This window comes from Poeciliopsis prolifica, unplaced genomic scaffold, assembly GCF_027474105.1.
Source record: "Poeciliopsis prolifica strain line A6 unplaced genomic scaffold, Auburn_PproV2 SCAFFOLD152, whole genome shotgun sequence".
Classification (NCBI taxonomy): domain Eukaryota; kingdom Metazoa; phylum Chordata; class Actinopteri; order Cyprinodontiformes; family Poeciliidae; genus Poeciliopsis; species Poeciliopsis prolifica.
Genome location: NW_026562527.1, coordinates 184797 through 209023, shown reverse-complemented (window position 1 = coordinate 209023; position 24227 = coordinate 184797). Strand labels below are relative to the sequence as shown.

Sequence of the window (24227 nt, the reverse complement as noted above, 5' to 3'; positions counted from 1 at the left end):
ATGTGCTGGTTTCAAATAAAACGGGAATTTGACATTTCAAATTATGTATTCATATTTATATTAGTGTTTAATAAACATATATTCTTTAATATACAAAAGTATTAATGTGGAATTTAATTGGTGTAAAAATCACTATTCACTAAATGCATAATCATAATTATGCATTTATTTTAATTTCTAATTGTTTTATAATGTTGTTTCAGCACATTGTGAATTATTTCATCTGCCTTTGGAGCACACATCACATTTTATAAACTGTAACACAGGGAACATGAATGTGTTACATCTATTTCTGTAATATGAAATTAGTTCAAATTATAATTAATGAATGTCATATTTAAAGATTTTGTAAATTGTTGATATTTTTATATACATTTTAAGTATGTATCTAACATATTTGTAGTTGTTTTATCTAATTGATAAGAATTAAATATTATTGACCATCATAACTGTATAGCTGTAATTTTAATATCTGCCAGAAGAGGGCAGCAGTGCGCCAGTGTACCACGTCTTTCATGAGAAAAAAAATGAAGCGGAATTGTTTCCACCAATCAGAGCAGAGGTGGGCGGGGCCAGACGCCGGTATTTATTCGTGGAGCTCCGTGACGGGTGACTCATCGCCGCCCAGATTCTCTTCACTCGAGAAGCAGCCCCTCCACGCGATTCGTTAGGACCCACGTTTCTCCCCCACGGCCGGACAGGATTGAGATGTTACATTTTAGGTTCTCCACAGTCCTGAAGGAGTGTTTTCAAGCCACCGTGAAGCGTCCCTTCCCCTGCCGCACCCAGGAGAGCTGGTTCCCGGCGCCCCGGCACCGCCGCTGTCTCGGTTCTGTCCCCGGTGATGCTGCTGCCGCTGCCGCGCCGCGCCGCGCCGCACCGCGCCGCTCCTACTGCGTGAAAACAGAAGGCGCAGCCACCGCGGAGCTGGACGAACACCTGAAGAAGGATGGCGCCGAAGGAGACAAGTACGTTTGCTGGGTTTTCTCTGTCCCAGGGGGCGGGGGATGAGGCGGGGGGTCACGGTGAGTCATGACGCACATGAGCGGATGCGGCGTCTTTTCACCGCCTGAATAAAAATGTCGTAAATAACCGTAAAGCTGCGTCTTCCCAGTTAGAATGTGAACATATGGTGGCGTCCGATAACAGGAAACCATCGGAACCAGTCTGGCAGTTTGAACGCGGACTGGAAGCGGTGCGATGGCCTGAACCGGGAAGCAACCGCGGCGGCCACCGCACCGTGTGGCTGTTGCTCATTTCTGTCTGGAGCTTCATTTAAAACCGCAACACGTTAAATTGACCCCATTATGGCTCCATCTGGTCTCACAGCAGCAGCCGCCCTGAAGTCAGCCTGCGATGTGGAGCGGGATAAAGGGCCATTTCACAACATTTTAGGAGTTTAAAATCTAACATGCATAAACAGATTGAACCTGGTCTGGGTTATTACTCAGTCCAGGACCAATTATGATAATATTAATAAAAACTATTTGTTATATGTAAAAATTTATAATAACAATTTGTTATATTTGACACCAAATGTACCGATTCACTTCTAATACCGATATCTGAGCTAATACCGATATCTGAGGTCTAGCACCAGCCAATTCAGGAAAAACAGCTGAACTGACTTAAAACGTTTCTTTTTGTAAACACAGACATAAAATGCTGAATTAAAAAAACTTGATGACTCACACCAACAGCTTCACAATCTTGGTCAAACTCTTAAAACAACTTTAATTAGTTCAGCCAATCATGATAAATCATCATTGTTGAAATTTTCAAGTAAAATCAAACCGGGAATCGAACTCAGGACTTTCTTGCTGCAAGGCAACAGTGGTACACACTTCACCACTGTGCAGCTCAGAACAGCAGAAACAACAAATAAAATTAATTATGAAATATCTGCAAATCATCCAGTTTTTGTAGAAAGAGAAAAAATGAAATTTATTCCATTTGTTCTCATTTATCACGATTTATTGATTATTGTGACGGGTTTAGATATTATTATCTTCAGCCAATGGAAGATAAATAATAATAAACTGCCACAAACCTTTCAAATGGTTCAGATCTGGAAAACTGATCTAGAATTACTTTCAATATTGGGACCAATACAGATATTGATCATGGTTTCACCTGAATTCCTAGAAATAAAAGTGAATCTTCTTGGATCAGCAGCTCCACCCAGACCAGTTAATTTAGATGATGTTTCCCAGCCCTCATCCTCTTCAGGCGTTTCCTGCTTCTGCTCACCTGAGTCAGACTGACGCCTGATTGGCCGACGTCGGCAGGTGTGTTGAAGCCTCTGAAAAACACCTGGAACGTGCAGGAATGTTTGTAAGCTACAAGTTAATTTTCTTGTTCTATGTGAACAGTAACAGCAGCGTTCTCGAATCGACCCGTCGAAATGATCAATAAATCAAGACCATCATAGATTAAAACAAACTCGCTGTCATTTTCTTGATTTATTATTTTTCTCTTTCTCCCAAAAAAACTGGGTGATGATTTTTTGTTTACAGAGACTTCATAATTCATTATGTTATTTCTGTTATTTAATTTGCATGTTTTAAAGTCCAATCTGAGTATTTTAGATCTACGGTCCAGATTGACTCTGAATCAGACACCGACTTCACGTCTGCAACGTGGGGCAGCAGCAAAGTGAAACTTGTGCGTGTGCGCGCCTGTGAGTGTGTGTGTGTGTGTGTGTGTGTGTGTGTGTGTATGTGTGTGTGTATGTGTGTGTGTGCGCCTGTGAGTGTGTGTGTGTGTGTGCCTGTGTGTGTGTGTGTGCCTGTGTGTGTGTGTATGTGTGTGCCTGTGTGTGTGCCTGTGTGTGTGTGTGGGGGGGTGGGGGGAGAAAAATGCAAAGTATGCGAGTCAGTATTTATTCTGTTTCTGAGGAAGTGTCAGAATTTTCCTTTTATTCTGACATTAACCTTTATTTTTTACTTACATTTTTTATAGATCATTTTAATGCCTGAATAATTTAAAGGTCAGAGTTCAAGTCATGAAAAGTAGCTGAAATCCAGATCAAATCTAGAAAAGAGCTTTAGAAAACAGTAGTTTTAAAAGATGGCAAGAAAATCTGTGAATTTTTTAAAGGTTTTACATTTTTTATTGGATTTTACTATGAAAATGGATCCAAACCTCTGTCCTCCTAATTCCAGAGTATTTAAAGAGACAGTGTCATGTAAAATCCACTCTTTGTTTTTCCCTGGAGTTTTGTTTTGATTCTTTCATGTTGGATAAATGGCTTAATCTTGGATGGACTTAGCCCCGCCTTCCAGGCACAACTCTCTCTGCTCCTTCCGACTAGCCAGCAGCAATTGGCAAACAGCTGCTGAGCCCATAATAGGAGCTGCTGCTCAGAGCAACGCTGGTAAAACCTTAAAGTTCATAGAGGAGCCATGTTGGAGGCGGAGCTTCAGGAAGAGCGGGAGGTTTTTAAAGACCATTTTAAGTCTGAACATCAGGAAGTCACATTTCTTTAAAGTCATATTTGATATAAATAGCCTTTTAATAACAACCGAAGGAAACATGTGATGCTGCCCCTTTAAGACCAAATTTCCAGCTGTTGTAGAAGAATCTAGTTTGAAGAGTAAATGTTTGTTGTGTGTGAGCTGCTGGAGATTGGTCCTGCTGAAAACACCAAACTCCACAAATAAAATGAGTTTTTCAGAAATCTCTGATTAGATTCAGAATATTCTGCCTTTCGTGTCATAAGAATCCGGCCCAGAGTTTTTTCCGCCGACGTCTTCGTGGCCGGTTTGTCGGCTCGCCATGGTTCATCACGGAGTGACGGCTGAATGTCAGACAGATGCTGTGCCGTTAATCAGCAGCATGGAATCATGATGCGGGTCGTCAGACGTTCGCTGTAGTTACTGCAGCTGTGTAAATACACCGTGACACCATGACTACATAACTATCCATCATTGAAAACAGTTTATGACTTGTGTTCGTCACAACTTGTCGCGCTGCTGAACGTGTGAGGGTGGGACGTCTGAACGCGCTGCCATCACTGCCGGATGATGATCTGATAGAAACCCCGCCCCCTGCTGGTTTCCAGGCGACCGCCGGGTTCCTGGGCCCGGTCCGATCCGTTTGGACGTGTTCTGGAGAGGAGCAGAGCAGCGTTGCATTCTGGGAAATGTGCAAAGCGTGGCCAGCTGCTGCATGGTGGGAAACACGAGAGGATTCTGATAAAACAGGAACGTTTCCTCATATCAGCTGATCGATTAACAGAAACTAATAAAACCAAATCAATAAATACGCCATGGACGATTGATTACTTTAGTAATCTATGATTCTGATGATTAATCTATTAAACGACGAGTTTCAGACTCGTCGTTTTCACAGAGTAGAAAATGGTTCTAGATCCGCTCCGATGGTTTGATCCCCTATAAACAAACCGATCTGCCTCTTTGTTTTGGAAACTGCTGCCTGCATGGCTGCTCTGCCTTCCTGCTCTGACTCTTCAAAATAAGAGCACAGTGCAAACAGGCTCCCTCAATAAGCTCAAATTTACAACACATTTTTTATTTTTGTTGTTTTTAAGATCATTCTCAGCTAAAATTGGAAGTGGATGATAAATATGATTAATTACACGTTTGTAGTTTTTACTCGTTCTCAGGTTGGATGGAGAACATCTGAGAAAATCAGGTTTCTTTGACTAGGCCGTTTGACACATGACTGATCTTATTCAGTCCATTTTCTTGTGGTTTTATGCAGGACTGAAGCGATTAATTGAAACACTAGTAAGCTCTTTTTTAATAATAATAAATCTAATTTATATAAGTAAAATAATAGTAAATAAAAAACAAAATGCTATTTAGTAATCAATTAATCGTTATCTGGAGGAACTGACTGAAAAATCAGTCAAATGCTTTCATTGCATTTTTTTATTGACTAAAAGTCATATTAAATGTTTACCTAAATAAAGCTGGGCCGGTCTAAGGCAACATGTTTTTCTTCTCATAGAAATGAATTATTTGTTTATTTGCATCTTTTATTTTTTCCTTTAGAAAACAGAAAGTCGTTAAATGAAAAAATCAATTAATCATCAGAACCATTGAGTTTCAGCTCTGGTTTTAAATTTTCTCCAAAATAAATAACTTTATAGTATTAATGTGTGCAGTGAGAGCTGGATGAACGCATGAATGGATCAGCAGCCATGTTGGCTTTATTAATCCTGCAGCAACGAGGAATCTCTGGAACGCTGCAGACAAAAAGTCACCATAAATACTTCAGTCTCTGCCCTCACTGAGCAGACGGGACCGGTTCTGTTCCAACCCGACCCAAACGTCCCCGGACTCCTTCCACAAACCCACCGGCCCGGTTCGCTCACTGCGGCGACGAGTCGGTCAGTCGGGAGGTCAGAAGGTCAGACCTGCTGGTTGAGTCCAGGAAACCAGGAAGGTTTGACCACAGCTGGAGCATCCATCTGTTCATCCATTCATCTATTCATCCATCCATCTGTTCATCCATTCATCTATTCATCCATCCATCTGTTCATCCATTCATCTATTCATCCATTCATCTGTTCATCCATTCATCTATTCATCCATCCATCTGTTCATCCATTCATCTGTTCATCCATTCATCTATTCATCCATCCATCTGTTCATCCATTCATCTGTTCATCCATTCATCTATTCATCCATCCATCTGTTCATCCATTCATCTGTTCATCCATCCATCTGTTCATCCATTCATCTATTCATCCATCTGTTCATCCATTCATCTATTCATCCATCCATCTGTTCATCCATTCATCTGTTCATCCATCCATCTGTTCATCCATTCATCTATTCATTCCATCCATCTGTTCATCCATTCATCTGTTCATCCATCCATCTGTTCATCCATTCATCTATTCATCCATCCATCTGTTCATCCATTCATCTATTCATCCATCCATCTGTTCATCCATTCATCTGTTCATCCATCCATCTGTTCATCCATTCATCTGTTCATCCATTCATCTGTTCATCCATCCATCTGTTCATCCATTCATCTGTTCATCCATTCATCTTTCTTTCTAGTTTCATTTTTTAAACTTTGTTTCCGTTCACAGCAGAAAGTTTTCGTCCTTCAGAGGGAATTTTTTCCATTATCTGTAGAAAATGGTGTCAAAACGACAATATTATCATTTATGTCAATAAATGCTAATATTTTCGTGCGTCATCCAAAAGGTTTTAGTTGTGCTGAGGATGTTTAAGCTCTTCGCTTTGTCCCAAAACCTGTTAATTATTTCCTCATGTGGAAAAAACGGACCTGTTTCTTTCATGTTAGTGTTTTAGGTGATTCCTGCCTGCAGACTTTAAAGTTCACGTTTTGACAGTGAAAGGAAGTTGGAAAGTTCTGAGCTGCTCATTGTTTTACTTCCTGTCAGTGTTTCCTCTGTTTTGGTTTAAAACTGAGTCCTTCAGGGGTTAAAGTGACAAAAGCTCCATTATTCCCATTTATTTTATTGCGTTCTGAGAAAAATGGTGGGAATGACCAAGTTTGGGATTGACCGCCAAGAAGATCAACTGGAAGGAAAAACACAGAAATAAAGATGAAAACTTTCCTCTGAAGGACGAGTTGCTTCACTGCCTGCAGCGTCTTTAACTGGCTCCAGTTTATAAATGTCAACGTGTTTCTACGCTAAAAGCAGAACATTTAGAAACTACACTGAACTAAAATATAAACCCCAGGTCAGAGTTTTATGAACATTTGAGTAAAGCAGAAACTCTAACTATATTTCCAGAAATTATGACGGTTCGGCCGTTTGTAGCAGTCATGATTGGAGTCAGACTGAGGAGTCTGGTTCTGACCCAGTGGGCTTCCCGTAGGCGGTTACAGTCTGATGCGTCTGTTGCTCAGACCAAGAGTCTCATCGGCTTCGTGTCGCTGCTCTGAACCCGTCCTCAGATGGACGGGCCGATGTGGACATCTGGTGCTGGAGCATCAGAGAGGACGATCTGCAGTGGAGCCATTTGTTGGAAACCGGCTCTTAAAGGGCCGGCGGGGTCCAGTCACTGAGCCGGTCCAGTCCGGCGGTCCAGTCACTGAGCCGGTCCGGTCACTGAGCCGTGCAGCTGCTGCATCCAACTCGCCAGCGGCTCCATCAGGCTTTATGACTTGTCACAACATTTGACCTTTTGACCCTTGTATTGTCCAGTCCAAGGATTGTCCAGCTGTTGCTCATTTTGTCTGATCACCCGGTGGACATGACCCACAATGCACTGCAGTAAACAACTCACTGACAGGAAGTTGGATTAAATATCATACACAGATCAAGAGAAATATCACTTTGGTACAATAAAATGTCAGTGATGCTCATTTACTGTTTTTAACGCCACACAGCAAAAATATTTGACATGTTTATATTTTTGTTCAGTGCAGTTTTTGATTATTTGGATTTTTATTTCCGTTTTCTCTGAAGACAAAACTACGAGCATCGAGTGACCAGCCTGGGCTCTTAACCGGTCTGGTGCTAGTCAGTTGTTAGCGTGTCCAAAGCTAATGTTAGCTGGTCCTCTCTCTGGTATTAGCCTGTGCGTGTTGCTAGCCAGTCATGAAGCTTTTCTCCGTGTTGCTGCCGTCAGGAGGAGGAATCCAGGAATCCTGCCCAGTTTGGAGGATCTGCTCTTCTACACGGTCGCTGAAGGTCAAGAGAAGATTCCAGCGCACAAGTTCCTCACAGTGAGTTCCTGAATCAGAACTTCCTTCCTATGGTTCCCGTTAGCAGAGCCTTGTAACCGACCTTTGACCCTGTGAGCCAGGCACTGAAGGCCACCGGGCTTCGGACCGGAGACCCCCGCCTGAAGGAGTGCATGGAGATGCTGAAGGAGACGCTGAAGAAGACTCCGGACGGCGTGACGCTGGACCGCCACCTGTTCAAGAAGTAAGACCCGCCGGGCCCACCGGAACCGCGGGTTGTTCCACTCGGACCCGGTTCCCATGGAAACAGCAGAAATGACGAGTTTCTGGCTGCGCCTCTTCACTGCATCAGTTTTTGCTCATCCAGTTTGTCAGACTGCAGAGTGGCTGAGCTGGTCGGCAAACTGCAGGTCCCCGGCGCCGCCGCCGCCGGTCTGAGCATGCTGTCTGGTTCTGTTCATCAGGTGTGTCCAGAGCAACATTGTCCTGCTCACTCAGGCCTTCCGCAAGAAGTTCGTCATCCCCGACTTCCAGTCCTTCACCTCCCATATTGACCAGCTTTATGAGAAAGCCAAAAACCTCTCTGAAGGGCAGGTGTGTCCCTACGGCCGTCAGGTTGTGGGGTGTTTTGCTTTTTCATGTTTGTTTATTTTCTGCATTCGGATTCATAATCATAGTCGGCCTGGTCTGGGTTTGCTGCTCTCTGCTGGGATTGAAACAGGAGAAATTTGCCCTTCAGACGTGTCAGAGTATCAGAGAGCTGCTGCTGCAGCACGTCCCGGTGGCTGCAGCAGCAGCTCTTCTACAAGACGAAAATTTATAACTATTTTTGAAAAATGAATTAATTGAAAACTAAAAATAAAATTAAAACAAGAACTGGACTGAGGTTAGCTGCTGTGCTGGATGAAAGACTTCTGGGACAATGTCTTCTGGCCAGAGGACCCCAGAGACGGCACATCAGCACTGTGGTGAGGAATGATGGCGTAGTCAAAGTCCAGACTCGTCCTGATTGAAAAGCTGTAGTGGAACCTTCAGAAAACATTGGAAACAGGAGATTCATGGGGTGTACCTAGATTTTCAGGTCAGCAGCTGGTTTTGGTCGTCTCTGGGCGGATTTGTCCGTTTCTCCTCTGCAGAAGCAGATTGGACGGGTTGTTGTTGTCCGAGGCGCTCCACTGAACCTGAGCGCTGAAAGGCGATGCCTTCCTTTCTCACTCCGGCCTCGCCTCTTTTTCCAGGTAGCAGATTACATTCCTCAGCTCGCCAAGTTCAGCCCGGACCTATGGGCCGTCTCGCTCTGCACCGTCGATGGACAGAGGTGAGACTTCCAGCACCAACTCGATGTTTTCCACTGAAACGCCACATTTTACATGACAGTGTGGATCAACAGGGGTTTATGTCTTTAGGTACACATTAGCATGAAACCAGCAACAACAAAATCATAAAATAAAAGGGAACCACATCGTTTGTTTGTTAATTGATAACTGAAGTGTTTAATGAGGTGCTGTACCGAGTTACACCACACGGTGGCGGTGCTACATCTTGCTCTGTTTTGAAGAACCAATAAAGAGTTTCCGTTTTAGCTTTAGGTTAATTTCTCGTTGAAGACGATCACTAACCTCGTGGATAAGATTTCAATCAAGGGTTTATGATATTTTTTGTTATTGTACTAACTAGTCTAATGTAGACCGTCTTTTCGGAGCGAAATAACGCTCCTCGTTTGTTAGCATTTCGGCGCTAGCATGCTAGTTGCCGCGCTAGCTTAGTAGCGGTAATTGTACCTGAACAATAGTTGGTATAAAAGCATAAAATAAAGCCTTTCAGTCAGAAATGAAAACAGTATGTGACCAAAAATATATCCATTATGTTAAACATAAAGTACTTTATGCAAAATGGCATTTTAGAGTGGCTTTTGTAGGACTTTGTAGCTTCATTTCCTGTCCTAGATCAGGAAACAAAATGTTAGTGTGTTGATTGTTCCTGGTCCAGTTTGCAGACTCTTCTGTCCTCAGGACATCATGTCCTCACGTTAGACCCCATGTCTCACGTTAGACCTCACGTCTGAAGGCGTTTATTTATCTGAAATGGGGAAACTTGTTCAGCAGCAGCACTGATCAATGATTAATGGAGGTGTGAACCCGGAGCTGCTTCCTGATTGGCTCAGCGTATCTGCGAAAAACGACTCCATAAAGATAAAACTGCTTGTTATGAAGCTGTCTTATCGATCTATTTAAAGGATTCAGATTATTTGAGCTCCTGCTGCTTGTTGACCTTTATTGTGTTTTTTGCTCAGGCACACGGTGGGCGACACTAAGGTCCCTTTCTGCCTGCAGTCCTGCGTGAAGCCTCTGAAGTACGCAGTGGCGGTTCATGACCACGGAACCGAGTATGTCCACAGCTTCATCGGCAAGGAGCCCAGCGGCCTGCGCTTCAACAAACTGTTCCTGAACGAAGACGGTGAGACTTTACCGGGTCAGAACCAGAACCGGGTCAGAACCAGAACCGGCCCAGAACCAGAACCGGCCCTGCATCCAGAATGTCGCTGATCTAGAGTCGGTCTGACAGACAGTACAGCTCCACATGTTTAACAGTAAAATATAAGAATCATGCAAAAATATAAAAATAAATTGACAATACAAATGAAAAAACATCATTGCAAATAAAATATGATGGGGCAAAATGAACATATGTAGTAAAATATCCGTCCTTTGTCTACTGGGGTCGGACTGTAGTGATAGATGACAGAATGAAAAAATCATAGTTTATATAAAAAGTATTAGTGATACAAATCAAAATAATAAAACGATAATGATGGAAATAAAAATACAACACAAATATGCAATGCGAATAATGATGATGAAAATATAAAATGACTAGTGAACTAGGACATAATTAAAACTAAATGCATGATAAAGTGTATTAATTTAACCTGGCTCGTTTGGCTTTTAAAACCTGTAGAAAGGTTTTGCGTTACAAGTTTCTGTTTTAAACGAATCCCTTCCTTCCTTTCCTGCCTGTGCCGCGTCGGGTCTGTTTGTTCTGCGCTTGTTGCTGAGTTTTCTGTGAGCTCCTGCTGTGACGGCGGCTAACTGAGCTCCTGTTGTTTTGGCAGATAAGCCTCACAACCCCATGGTGAACGCCGGAGCCATCGTTTGCACGTCGCTCATTCAGGTAAAAGCAGAATCGATCTGTGAAGGGTGGGATCTCTGAGCCGCTACTCCAGATTTAAAATGATGATGAATAGCAGGAATGTCTGTTGCTGACTGTTCAGGTTTAAAACAACCCTGAGAAAATCTCCTGATTTAACCACTTTAGATGATTTGTGCTGCTTTTCTCCTGCTGAGTTTCGATATTTCTGACTCGCAGCGTTTCTCAGCCTTCCAGAATATAAATAAACCAACGACACTCGGATGCTCCTCTGGGCTTTTAGAGACCTCAGCTGCTGTTGGCATCTGAAAATAACCAAAGTCTCTGCAGCAGACTGTTGGTGTCCCTGAAGGAGACACAAACCTGGAATAAATGCTGCATTAAAAAGGCAAACATGGAGCTGCTGAATAAAATCAAATAGCACTGAAATAATCTTGAAGCTGCTCATAGAAGCAGGAGGCGTGTAAGCAGCTCCTCCTCTGCTTGTCGGGTCAGACAGGTTCCAGTGATTTATGAGGCGTCAGGTTTTCCTCCTGCGCTCCACACCTGGTGAGCTGGTTTCACCGAGAAGGTCAGATCCCGACTCAGAGGCTGCATTTCAGAACCAACTGATCAAACACAAATGGATTATTCTGGGCATCTAAATAACCAAACTCCCAGCAACATCAACGATTGACTCGTGAAAACAAAGTGAGCCCAGTCCTCCTATTAACATGATAATGCTAACGGCAGCATCACTGGAAAGCAGTAGACTGCAGGCTAGCTAACCAGACTCTTTGCACAGGAATTCCTGTATAAAGTTACATTTAATTAATAATAATATACCTGCAATAATCAATAGTTCAGTGTATTTAAGCAGCAGATGGACTGATTGTTTCTCTTCTAAGTCAAATAACTTAGATCATATCTTGCAGCTTTAATGCTGCTGTGTAATGTGTTTAGGCTTCTGAACAGTGGTGGGCACCGCTAACTGAGAAGCTAGTTGTGCTAACCTTAAAGAGCTAGTCATAAAAATGAGTTCCACTAATGCACAGACGCAGTATTTAGCCAAAGCTAATGCTAGAGTAATAGAACCCAACATATAACAAGAGCTATAATATAATTATGACTATAATGGCCTTAAATATTGTTTTTTTTTTGCATTTTATTTTCTTGCTTTAAATAAAATTATTAGAGAATAAAAACTGAGGAAATAAAACTGCAGTGCAAATGATCTTCATGCTCTTCAAAATAAGAGCATGATTAATGATTAGATAACCTAAACTTAAACTTGATTCAACTGGATGTTTATAAAATAGCCAAGTAAATTTATCTGAAAAAATGCTAAAGCGCTAAGCTAAAAATTAGCTCTGCTATTAGCATGTTAGCAGACGGGTGCCCAGCATTGCTTCTGAAGCATACGCACTGCAGCTGAATTGTGCAGCCCCTGAACCGGGCCCTCCCCCACCTGTTTCTAAAAGTATTTCTGAATCTGCGGCAAAGTAAAACCAGCCAGTAATGTTGATTAAAATGTTTGTTTGCTTTTGTTTCTAAGTTGTGAAGCGAAGCTGATGTTTAGCCTGTAGCTGGCTGGTGACGGCGGGGCCGCCGCCCGCCTCGGCCCTCACTGTGTTACTGCTGCTTCAAGGCTACATGTTGTTGTTTGTGTGTATGTTGCATATTTTCCAGACGTAGGAACTGTGGGAAATAATGACTGCTGCTGCAGGTCAAATGACGTTGGTAATTTTTTCTTCCTTTTCCATATCTATCCTCTGACCCCCCACTCTCCCTCCTTTCTCTCTGTCCTCTCCTCCAATCAGCCGTTAGCCATGTAGTGACTGTTAACACCTCCATCTGTGACAGCGTGCAGACAGCCCGATCAGACTGATCAGATCAGTCCGCTGAGTGCAGCTCGCTCAGTTTTAACTCTTCACATGTGCATGTGTGCAGATTGTTGTTGCTGTGTTTTCCTGAGGCAGTGAGGGCCATTCCTCCCTCTTTCCATCCTCCCTCCATCTGTTTGGGCTGACAACCTCTTCAGCGCATCCACACCTGCATTATCGTAACAAATAATGCAGAAACCCAGCTGTCACCTGCACACCACACACACACACACACACACACACACACACACACACACACACACACACACACACACACACACACACACACACACACACACACACACACACACACACACACACACTGCCAATCTGGTTGTTCTAGATTAGCTAATCTACTAAAATCTCCTCCAGCTGCAGGCAGACTTTTCTCTCCTTAAATTCAGAAACAATCATAATGATAATGTCACTTTATAGAGGCAAAGGTTTTTATTTGTGATAAAATAATTTCTAATTCTGTAGCTTTAACCTGTCAGCAGTTAGTGTCCTCTGCTGCCCCCTGCTGGAGGACTTCCTCTCACTGTCTTTTTCTTCTGTTTTCTCTGCAGCAAACTGCCAGCAACGCAGAGAAATTTGACTATGTGAGTAATAGGATCCTAAATGTTCGCCGCATCCAGTCAGCAGCCGATCAGCAGCCGATCAGCAGCCGATCAGCAGCCGATCAGCAGCTCTGCTTCTCTTCCAGGTCATGAACTTTCTGAAACAGATGGCAGGAAACGAGTACGTCGGGTTCAGCAACGCTACGTGAGTCTCTGCGTTTAATCAACACGCAATAATATTTCTCACCAGCAGACATCTGAAATATTGAAAATTATGAGGAAGCTGAAGCCAGATTGCTAATCCAGATTATCTGAGTGAAAATCCTGGATGGTTTTTAAAAATATCTCAGCAGAGGGAGAAATCGGACATCAGAGTGTAGTCAGGGTTCAACATTTCATTTACAGGAATAAGTTTGTCCTTTTTGTAAATTTACAGCAACTTTTCCAGCCTCTGAGCCACTGAGCTGAGCGCCTCTCAACACGGCGTCACAAGTCGGGTTTTAACTTATCGGACCGAAATCCATCTTAATGAAAGTCATGTTTTATTTTTTCTACCCTGCTGAGAAAATCAGCTTTGGCTCCAAATAACAAAGATTTTAGTTTTCAATTATTCTGATTAAAAAATTGGTACATTAAGCTACATTTTAGCAAATTGTCTATTTCTGAGTCTAGATGCCAAGAATAATCAATTACAAAATTAATTGATGATTATTTTTACTGTTGCGAACTGATCGATTCTCCTCCAGAGTTTCTTGCTGCTTTCTCAATCATTTTTAGTCCAGAACCCGAATAATTCCAGGTTTAATTAATTTATGTCAATTTGAACTTTGACCTGTGAATCACTGAGGTGTAAAAATACGAACGGCATCATTTCTGAAATGTATTTCATGTTGTGAGGATGAAGCGTCGTCAGGAAAGACTTTGATTTGCAGTTTTCCTGTTTTGTTTTTTTATTTTAATTTTATTTCTGCTCGTTTTGACATTTTTCAGTGAAGTTTTTAATCTTATTTTAAATTCTTCTGGTTTTCAACATCCGGCCGTTCTGTCATGTGGTTGAACTGGTTTATGTAAAGATGGCGGCTGCCTGCATGCTGGGAGTGTTTTCTGGTAAACATCATCGTCATGTGATGATGATGATGATGATGATGAACGCCTCCAGGCTTCCTGTAACGCGGCTCTCTGCCCTCTGACAGATTCCAGTCGGAGCGCGAGTCTGGAGACAGAAACTTCGCCATCGGATATTACCTGAAGGAGAAGAAGGTCGGCCATCTGCTAATACCAGGAAGTTTATTAAACTGGAAACATGAAAAGCTGCACAATATGTTAGCATTTCTCCGTGTGGCGACGCGGTTCTAACCTACGCTTGGTGAACGTAATGGACTGTCTGATCGATATCCACGAATGTTTTACGTCTCACAAGTAATTAGTTTAAATCCAACTGGTTTCTGAAAACGTTGTGATTTAAAAACGACGTATCAGATAAAAACTGTCCAAATTCTTCTGTTTTAAAGATAAAAATGAAGAAATAAATTTTATATTCAGAAAATAATAAATTCAACACCTTTCCGAATAAAGTATTTGTAAAATAAAGCTGGTTTATAAACAGGAGGTCTCACTTTGACATTAAGCATCATCAGGCTGCATGATGCATTTCTGATCAAAACGACTTTGATCTTCATTTCTTAAAGTTTCTCACTGAGGATCCAGAGATTAGACTCAAGATTAATCTCAATATTTCATATCATGCAGTAAAATTACTCCTGGAAGTGTTTTTCAAATTGTCATTCAAGTAACTATCGGGTCAATTTCTACACCGATATTCTGCAACAGATTTCATATCCGATGTCAACATCAGAACATTTGCTAATATTTTAGATCCGTCGTCTTCCTGTTTCCAAGCAAACATCACAAAGTTTCACGAAGGGTTTAAAAGCTTTGTGTCCAGTTCAGTAGCATTTCACTGAATCATCTCTTCTGTAGTTAAAAACTGAATCAAACATCAGTGGGAGGTTTCTTTATGAAGCTGTTCATCATGAATATTTGATCTGTTTCCATCTGTATTGTTGGTGTCTCTGGTGGTAAACTGTCTGTCTGTCTGTCTGTCTGTCTGCAGTGTTTCCCTGAAGGAACCGACATGACGTCTGTGCTGGACCTTTACTTCCAGGTGAGTGTTTTCATTTAGAAGTATAAAATATGAATGGCTGAATATGACCTTCTGTTATTTCTCTCCTCCCTGAAGGTCAGACAGTTTCTTCAGCTCATTTTTGCACCGTTTGTCCTCCATTTTGTTTGCTGACTGTTCCTCTCTGCGCCTCCAGCTGTGCGCCATCGAGGTGACCTGTGAGAGCGCCAGCGTCATGGCCGCCACGCTGGCCAACGGCGGCATCTGTCCCATCACGGGCGAGCGCGTCCTGAGCCCGGAGGCGGTGAGGAACACGCTGAGCCTGATGCACTCCTGCGGGATGTACGACTTCTCGGGACAGTTCGCCTTCCATGTGAGGCCCGGCTCGGTCCGATCCGCTCCAGGTGGTTTCGCTCCTCTAACCGCTCTGCCGCCCCCCGCAGGTCGGACTGCCGTCCAAGTCCGGGGTGGCCGGAGGAATCCTGCTGGTCGTTCCCAACGTGATGGGAATCATGTGCTGGTCGCCGCCGCTGGACAAACTGGGAAACTCGGTCCGAGGAATTCAGTTCTGCACGGTACGGCCAGAACCGCCTGCCGGTCGTATCAATGCAGAACCTTTACTCTGATCAGGGTAGAGTCACTGAACCAAAAGAGGGCGGAGCCAGGAGAACGGAGGGGCGTGGCCAGAACCACGATGCTAACTTTTATTGTCTATTGCTACATTTAGGAGCTTTTCTGATCTCAGTGGCAACCACTTCAGAAATACCAACAAGCGTAGCATCTTTTATATCTCAGAGCAAAAAATCAAACTCTTTGTTTTTGAATGACGTATCTGTCGTTTCAGGATCTGGTCGAACTTTTCAACTTCCACAACTATGACAACCTGAGGCACTTTGCCAAGAAGCACGACCCGCGCCGAGAGGGAGGCGACCAGAGGGTAAGGCCCCGCAGGCCGCTGCGCCGCGCCGCGCCGCGATGCTGCGCCGCGCCGCGATGCTGCGCCGCGCCGCTGCGCGGCTGCGCGCGGTGACGCCGATCACAGAAACAGTATCCGTTTCTGTGATCCGTCCCAGAGCAAACGAGCCACTCTGGTCAGAAGTTTCCATCCATCCATCATGAAGTGATCAGCGAAGGGTCATAACTATTCATACAGGTTCAGATATATTCATACCCCCTCTGTCGCCGGGTCAAACGTGCTGGACGGCGTTTCCTCCGACCCAGAGGAACGGCTTCACCTTTACAAGATACTAGATTTAAGATCAGATTATTGTCAAGTCACATCCAGGTTCCTCATGAAGGATTTTAATCAACCTTTAAAGGTCACAGGTCACAGAGTGACTTGTGGTCCGGTAGGACCTCAGATCCGCTGGTCGTCTCCATGGCGATGGGCTGGGTGATGAACCCTGAGGATTTCTGCCAGGCCAACGTAAATTATGGGATGCCGTTTGTACAGCTAATCAAAATATGAACTTATTATTTATTATTAGGCTTTCATGAGAGAAAATGCAGGTTCATTTCTCAAATTTCCACCTTGTTGTTTTCAAACTAAATATTTAGTTTGGAGAAAATTACTTAGTTAAATATGTAGAGCAGGATGAGGCCTGCAGCCAGAGTGTGTGTGTGTCTTTGTGTGTGTGTGTGTGTGTGTGTGTGTGTGTGTTTGAGCCTGTATGTGTAGCTCCTGGCTGGTGATGTGTTGATGGTGACCTCTGACCTCGGCTCCGGAGGCGAAGGGGCAGTGGCGCCGCGCCGCTGCCCCTTCGCCTCCGGAGCCGCGTGGCTCTTTAATCTGAACTCCTCCAGGTGTTTTGTTGTTGCTGATCAAAGCGATCGGTAATGAGACTAATTGATTATCCTGTGGATTGAAACAGCAGCACAGCTTCGGCGCGATGGATTACGAGAGTCTGCAGCAGGAGCTGGCTCTGAAGGCGCCGCTCTGGAAAAAAGTGTCTCCCACGGAGACGGACCAGGACAGCTCCACCACTGTAGTCTATAGGATGGACAAGGTCGCCAAGTGACCCCTGACCTCCACTGCCTGCTCCAGCCCATATTTATATTTATAAACCATGTAGACCACTGTTTGGTCTACATGTTTTTCATTTGGTTCATTTTTGCTCTGAATCCCTGAGGATCCACCATCAGCTTCATCTCACTCCAGATTCTACAGAACCAGACGGGTTTTCTGACTTTCTCTGTCAACAGGAGGCTCCGCCTCCAAGGGGCGGGGCAAATAAGCAATCAGCCAATGAGAATGGAGAACTGGTTTGTGTTCAGATATGCAGAAATATTCTAGATTTAGACGATATTTGCACAACAATGCACATGGTGATGTGGTCTGTGGAGGCTCAGTTATTGTTGCAAAAGGTTTTAATTTCTGGAAACTGACAGTTTGGACGAAGATTTAGGAAAATAAAGCTGATCTTGTTTAGAAAAGTTGGAAAATTGCTGAATTTTACAAAAAATTCTAATTTTACAGCGATAAAATGTATTTAGTTATGATATTTAAGTAAATTATTCATAAAACTTTAAAGTATTAATGATCATCTCCTCCTGCAGTATCTCCTGAACCTCCAGTCTATTATCAATTTAAAGTCAAATGTAAATTATCTCGGGTTTAATCATTTTATCGTGTGTAATTTGGATGTGTTGGTCCACACCGTGAATGCCCGTGATTTTAGTGAGCGAAAGTATTTTCAGAGCTTCATTTTGTCTCTTCAAGTCAGCTGAGCAGCAGTGCACAGCCTCTTTTAACAGCTGGAAGAGTTTAGTTTTGTTTTGAGTCGCTGCTGTTAAAAATCAGTGCTGCAGGGAAACGAAAACATTTTTGTTGCTTGCATTGGATTTTATTTAGTGACATCAGAGTAAATTGAGCTGAAAGCATTTAGATGTCCGCCACACTTTCCAGAAAAAAAAATCAGATTTGTTTCTACGGTGCAGTTTATCAAAAATGTTCTGTTGTCATCAACCCTCAGTTGGTGCTAAGACTGCGGTCGCTCCGGGTTTTCTTTCTCACTCCAGGTTTTCCTTCTCGCTCCAGGTTTTCCTTCTCGCTCCGGGTTTTCCTTCTCGCTCCGGGTTTTCCTTCTCGCTCCAGGTTTTCCTTCTCGCTCCGGGTTTTCCTTCATGCAGGTCATTTGGGGTCATACATTGTTCACACGAAAGTCGCATTTAAATGGCAGCATGAACGACAACACAGAAGAAAATCAGGTTTTATTAAAAATCATTGAGAATCAAAACCTGTTTGAATGTAAAGATGCTCAGAAAACTTGAAGGATGATGAGTTTTGCTCAACGCTCCTCCACTAGGGTCAGAGGTCAACTAAATGATCAGAAATGAAAACAAGCTGTAAATTATCAGTGGATCCGATTCTTCTTCATGGCTGTTGGTGAGACAAAGGCAGCAGCGTTTTATTCCACAGTCTGGTTCTGGTCTCGGTTCTGGTTCTGGTCTCAGGCCTGCAGACTGTTTTCAGTATTACTGATCCGTTCTGCTGGATGCTCAGAGCAGCTGCTGTATTTTGCTTTCTGGCTCCTTTTGTGTTGGATGGAAGCTTAGGCCAGTTGGTGTCGCCCCTGCAGGAACCTGAAGGCGTTGCAGGTGCAGGGCCTTAATGGTGGCTGCTCCAGTTGGTGCTGGAGCCGATCAACTGGTTTTAGGTTGGAGTTGAGCTCAGAGAGGGAGAGAGAGAGACGCTGCTGGAGCAAAAAATCTGATATGTGAAAACGTTTTTTACTCCTTTCTTCTCCTTTGTTTTATTTCTGTTTTTTATTTCCTGTAGATAAAGATTCAAAAGCCTCGACTGCTTTAAGGCCCTTTAGAGACGATTTGAGGCTAAATCAGGATTTCACTGTAAATAGACAAACTACCTAAAATGAAGCACAAAGTTCACAGTTTCATTGGTGTAGAAGTGAATTTAAGTCTTTAGGAAGGAAGAAACTGGTGTGAGGACGAATCCCTGAGGAACTCAGGAAACCATTAAAACTGACTTTCTGTTTTTCCACTCTGCATGATGCGCTCCATTAAAATCCTTGGGGGTCATAAAGTTAAATTTGTAACACTTTAAACCGGTTTGTTTTCCTCCGATCTGCTGAGTCATGAATCGTCTCACCGTTGAGCTTAACGCCGGCGGAGCTTTTGAATCTGTTACTGATTGTTCTCATGAAAATCATCCGGTTTTGTTTTCTGCTCATTTCATTTTGTTTCTTTGGATTCTCATCTTGCATGCTGAGTTTTGTACAGACTGTTAAATGTTTTTATTTTCTGTGTTATGTTGATTCTGGTGCTGAATGTTTCTTTATGAAATGGTCGCTACAGATGCTACTTGGCTGAATAAAGATCATTTCTGCTCCTGTCTGACTTGGAACTGTGAGGTTTCTGGACTCAAACCAAAGACTTCATGTTTAGTTGTGAAAAGAAACATGTTTTAAATCAGAAGTGGAACCTCACATTTCCAAGTCTTTATGTTTGTGATTGTGCATGAAGTCTCCATGAATCCATGATCTGTCCTGTCAGCTGATTGGACCAGACATGACTGTCTACATTGTTCATTTGATTTTTCTTGTTTTGCCATTTTGTCTCATGTATGAAATAAAATAAAGCTCTTATCTATCAGCTTCCTGACTCTAACTTAACCCAGCTGGGATACAGAGAGCAGTTTAGTTCCTACTGGGCGTTTGAAGCTGTGTTGGTCATCATTGTGTGGGCGGAGCTTCAAGGTTACTGAGGGGATACCACAAGGCTATTGGGCCCATTTCATTTTAGCTTAGCTTTTATTAACCATCAGTTCAGAGTAGAGCTGCTGAATGAACAGATGGTTGGATGAATTGATTCCTATATTGATGATCCAAATATCTTCATTCTGGACAGAAAATTGAAATAATTGTAAATTAAAACGGAAAATGTGGATTCCTTATTTCACTTCAGATTGATTAAAACCAGATGCTAAATTCCACTAAAACCAGTCGACACTTCATAAACCAGTTTTGGGTTTCTCCTGGGAATCCAGAATGTGATCATGACATTTGAAATGTATTTTACAGCTTGTTGATTTGAGTCTGATTTTTCTATCTATTTAACACTTCCAGGTTAAATTTAGGTGACCAAAGCTGGTCTTATTGGTTTTCACATGGATTTTTATATTTCCAGTTTACTGTATTCATTTTGAGGCGGATCGCCTCCGCCATGTTGGTCCACCAGCCGGAATTCATCAGTTTGTGGAGCTGATGTCTGGTTGTGTCCTCAGTGAAGTCTGTCATCAACCTGCTGTTCGCTGCCTACACAGGAGACGTTTCCGCCCTGAGGAGGTGAGCAACGTCAAGGTTTTACTCACCTTCAGCAAAGCTCTGCACTGTTCCAGCTTTGCGCTTTACCGCCCCCTTGTGGCCCACAATAAACATGTCAACTGTTTCTGATGGAGGCCACTTTATGACTGATCTATTGGCAGTAATAATCTCCTACATTTAGCCTGTCTGAAGGGGCCGCAGTTTTATCTCCGTGTTATTTATTCATTTGTAAAAATCAAATACATATTTAATCTGCAAGCTAAATATTTAGCTGTGGAAATTAACTGGAATATTTAACTATAAAGCTAACTTTGTGGTTCTGAGATATTGCTATGTAAAATTGGGAGCTATTAGCTCTGAGCTTTTCTTCTAACTTTATGTTCATCAAGCTAAATATTCAGTTTGGAGCCATTTAACTAGCTAAATATTAGTTCAAATTAGGTCAAAGTTTGTCAAGCTAAATATTTAGATAACATGCAAATTCACATGCCAAGCAGAAGTGGACTACCAAAATAAAAGCTGGTCTCGGTTTTCTTCATGGTCACTTCTAACAGAACATGTTACTTTTCTTTAGAACAACGATGAGTCGTTTTAAACGCAGTGCTAATTTTTTTATCAATGATGCCTCGGCGACTCACCAGCAGCAGTTTTCTTAACACCCAGCTTTTATTATGATAGTCCACTTCCGTTTATCGGAAGCGCGTTAGCATATTAGCAATTTAGCTCTGAGCTAGCTCAGTATAGTCCAGTCAGTTCACATAAACTTTTCAGAAGAATGAAGGTCATATTAAAGTTTATAAGATTTATTTCAGATATGTTTCCGGAAGTTAAATGTCCAAGGACCAGTTTTGTCTGGAACTGGGTCGTTTTCCTGAAAAGCTCCATCCGAACTGGTCCAGTTGAGAACCCGGAGCTGTGGCGGGTTCGGGTTCGGGTTCTGGTTCTGGTCTGAGACCGGTGTTTGTGTGTTTCAGGTTCGCCCTGTCCTCCATGGACATGGAGCAGAGGGACTATGACTCCAGGACGGCCCTCCATGTGGCCGCAGCTGAAGGTAAACCGGAACCAGAACCTTAAACGTATCACGTCTGATGGAACGTTCACTTAACTCTGAGCCAAGACCGCACGGTATTCTGGGAGATGTAGGCAGAGGAAAGGCTCTCACGGCTAGCTAAGCTAAGTTTGGTGGCGTCAGCTGCTCTTTGGTTACCTAGCAACTCGGTCATTATTTGGTTGCCTAGTAACAACCTGCCAGCCGGTTTCTGCATGTTTTTATTTCTTTGAAACAAAAACTAAATAAATTGATGATAAACCTGCAGCCATTTTGTTGTTCAGCTCCCCAGCAGAACCAGTGAGTGTCTGTCTGCTTGCAGGACACCTGGACGTGGTCCGCTTCCTGCTGGACGCCTGCAGGGTCAACCCGGTCCCGAAGGACAGGTGAGTCCCATCCAGCAGGTCCATTGTCTGGTTCTGAGTCCAGACTGGTTCTGAGTCCAGCCTGGTTCTGAGTCCAGCCTGGTTCTGAGTCCAGCCTGGTTCTGAGTCCAGCCTGGTTCTGAGTCCAGACTGGTTCTGAGTCCAGACTGGTTCTGAGTCCAGCCTGGTTCTGAGTCCAGTCTGGTTCTGAGTCCAGTCTGGTTCTGAGTCCAGACTGGTTCTGAGTCCAGTCTGGTTCTGAGTCCAGACTGATTCTGAGTCCAGACTGGTTCTGAGTCCAGCCTGGTTCTGAGTCCAGACTGGTTCTGAGTCCAGCCTGGTTCTGAGTCCAGGCTGGTTCTGAGTCCAGCCTGGTTCTGAGTCCAGGCTGGTTCTGAGTCCAGCCTGGTTCTGAGTCCAGACTGGTTCTGAGTCCAGGCTGGTTCTGAGTCCAGACTGGTTCTGAGTCCAGACTGGTTCAGCCTGGTTCTGAGTCCAGCCTGGTTCTGAGTCCAGGCTGGTTCTCAGTCCAGCCTGGTTCTGAGTCCAGACTGGTTCTGAGTCCAGACTGGTTCTGAGTCCAGCCTGGTTCAGCCGGTTCTGAGTCCAGGCTGGTTCTGAGTCCAGACTGGTTCTGAGTCCAGCCTGGTTCTGAATCCAGGCTGGTTCTGAGTCCAGACTGGTTCTGAGTCCAGCCTGGTTCTGAGTCCAGCCTGGTTCAGCCGGGTTCTGAGTCCAGACTGGTTCTGAGTCCAGCCTGTCCTCCTGCCAGGTGGGGCAACACGCCGCTGGACGAAGCCGTGCAGTTCGGCCATCACGACGTGGTCGCCGCCCTGCAGGAGTACCAGGGAAACTACAATCCGACCGACGGTTCTGACAAGACCAGCAACGAGAAGAACCTGGACAGCCTCCTGTAGAACCTCCGGAGGAAACCCGGTTCAGTGGCTTTGCTTTGTGTTTCCGCCTGTATCCTGGTGTAACGTGTGTGAGCTTCATGCAGCGTCTGTGATCCGGTGTTTACAGTATTTTACTCATATTTATATAAAAATGAAGATATCGAGTCAGGGATGGGAACCAGAAACCTACGACAGCATCAGGGCCAGATGGAAAACAAAAGATGAGAACCTTCCAGCCTAAAAAAAATAAATGAGCTTTTCTCAGTTTTGAAAAGTAAAAATTGTTGGAAAAGAATCTCAGAAAATTTTCATCTCAAATTCTATAGAACAGAAAGATTTCTGAGTTTAAAGTCTGAAAATTCCTAGAAAAAAAATCTGGAATTTTTCAGATGAATCAGAAATTTTCTAGAAAAATAAAATAAAAACATTGCTTGATAAAATCTCAGAAATGCAGAAAAACAAAGAAATCTTCAGAAGTCTACTTTTTCAGTTTGAAACTCAGAAAATTTCCAAGTCAAACATTTTCAGAAATTTTTTTCTCTAAAATTGTTTGACATCTGAAACTGAGATGTAAAAAAAAAAAAAGTTTCTGATAAATCTGAACTTTTTTGGTGGTCATTTCTCCTTTTGTCTACCTATCATGGCCCTATTGCGTTGCCATATAAACCAGGTCCCACTTATGTGAGTTTGTGTGAAATCTTGGTGTAAATCGTTTCAGGTATCTGTTCTCTGATTGGCTGACGGCCGCAGACGTCAGATGATTGTATCCTGAATGTATTTATGACGACGGTGTCGTCGAAGCACAGAGACTTTGAGATTCATGTTTGTGTAATTTATTCAATTTACAATAAAGTTTTTCCTTTTGGTTGCATTCTGACTCCAGACCAAAGGTGGCGCTAATTTTTGTTTTGTTTAGTGATTTTGGATGTGATTGTTTAGGAACAATCATACCAATACTAGCATAGCATGTTTCCATCCCTTTGCTGCCGAGTGTCACTAAAAAGCTTCAAACCTAAAAATTTAAATGAATGTCTCCTTTATGTAGCAGTTATCAGAAAGCGTAAATATATTTTTAATCCATATTCCAGCTCCGGGTGAAGATTATTCACTGGGTACATTGAAATTCTAACTTCCTCTCAGTTCACACTCCAACCACTAGATGGTGTAAAAGTAAATCTAATCGCATCCTTAGTAATAAATATCAATAGTGTTCATACTTTTTTTTTTTTGCAGTATTTACAAACAGGCATTAAGCAAATAGTTTATAGTTTTAGATGAATATTTCTGCAGCATAAATTGTGTCTGAT

The 24227-nt window shown here is 43.1% G+C and overlaps 1 pseudogene; it reads left to right on the top strand.

The window, feature by feature from the left end:
- The first annotated feature begins 527 nt into the window (after window positions 1-527).
- Window positions 528-23393, top strand: LOC129355964 (glutaminase kidney isoform, mitochondrial-like; annotated as a pseudogene).
- Window positions 23394-24227: the final 834 nt, after the last annotated feature.